We start from the raw sequence: 1,428 nt of genomic DNA, 5'->3' as shown, positions 1-1,428 counted from the left end.
CATCACCACCCACCGCCAACTCTTGGGCTACTCTTTTACCAACGTTTTATTCCTACGTAATGGAGTTGCAGTACTAAACTTGCAGTTTGTTTTTGTTGCTGCTCTGTGAAGAAAGCTAGTAAGCAGTTATTAAAATAAATCTGAAATACATATTTACGTTTCGTGCCTGCTCATTAATCGTAGAGTTTACGACGTATTTTCAACATAGATTGAAATGTATTCGAAACTTTGTTATTCCATTGTGCAAGTAAAAATTTATAATTTCAAATAAATATAGTGTATTCTTAACGTACACATAAAAGGTTTGCTGCTATTATGAAACGTGCTGCACTTTTTTAAATTAATAAAACTGAAGTTTTTTTGTTTTTTAAGATTCTTCTCTCGAATTCGAAGAACCCAATGTCCAACCTGGACAACAGACGGCGAATTCACATAATTTCTTTTTAATTTCCTTTTCTTATTCCAAGGACGAATCTTCAAATCGATTTTACTTCTCTTCTCCTTATTGGCGAGAAAATCTTGTGCGCGATAGGACAACGCTCGAGCTAAAGTTGTGAGACACAGTATTCAAGAGCGCGAGCCTGGAGACTATCGTATTGTTGCCGCAACAGTGGGGGTACAGAAGCTACAGTAGGAATTTCACTCCACAGCAAGAACCCTTCAACCCTCGATTCTTTAAAATCTCGTGGTTAAAGTAAAGAAAAGTCTGAATTATAAGATGTAGCAAATTTTGTACTAAAAGTCAGGAAAATTTCGATCGTCATCACTGAAGAAGGTAACTGCGTGAAATATTTTATATAAGAGCTTGGTGAAATATACATATAGTGATATACTGCTAAGATGAGGCGTCTAATAGCTTAGATAACTTCCTAATTGTACATATTTACATTCTATGAAACAGGTTGTTCATATCGTTTCTAACTAACAAATATCTAAACTAAAATAATCAGTTTAGGTTATAACACTCTTGATCTTGATGTTCATTAGCAGTGGTAAATGTTGTTAAAACACTCATACCAGTAGGTGTTGATTGTTAAGCAAGCAGTCTTTGCTTGTTAAGGAGAACAACTTTATTGATTTAGTATTACCATTAATTTAACTATTTTGCAACTGTTTGGATGACAGTAGTTTAACATTATGCAATTTATAACTTTTTTTTTATTGTGAGATTTGCTACGTCTTCTTTGTAGTCATGCAGTGATCGATTTAGTTTTAAAAATTACGACGATAAATGAAAAATTGTATTATTTTTTCAAAGTAAAAAGAAAATCGATTTTTTGAAACAGATAAATTAGTTTAGTTTAACTGTGATAAAGTTTTGAAACTATAACAATATAATATATCCTCTACGTTGTTACGTATTAGAATTTCGAATAGTCCGAAGCCGAATTAACTGATAATTTAAATTTAGTAGTTAAATTGTACTTT

The 1,428-nt window shown here is 32.1% G+C and overlaps 1 long non-coding RNA gene across 2 annotated transcripts in view; it reads left to right on the top strand.

Moving 5' to 3' along the window:
- The window catches only part of LOC111086761, a 30,782-nt gene that overhangs the window by 8,847 nt on the left and 20,507 nt on the right, over positions 1-1,428 (top strand). Inside the window, exon 2 of one of the 2 annotated variants that reach the window (XR_002611485.1) lies at positions 373-775. This is a non-coding gene — a long non-coding RNA (uncharacterized LOC111086761). The remainder of the gene's footprint in view (positions 1-372; positions 776-1,428) is intronic. The other variant, XR_002611486.1, reaches the window with a different exon arrangement.

This window comes from Limulus polyphemus, unplaced genomic scaffold (genome assembly GCF_000517525.1).
Source record: "Limulus polyphemus unplaced genomic scaffold, Limulus_polyphemus-2.1.2 Scaffold1405, whole genome shotgun sequence".
NCBI classification, from domain to species: Eukaryota; Metazoa; Arthropoda; class Merostomata; order Xiphosura; family Limulidae; genus Limulus; species Limulus polyphemus.
This window is presented reverse-complemented; position numbering and strand designations above follow the sequence as displayed.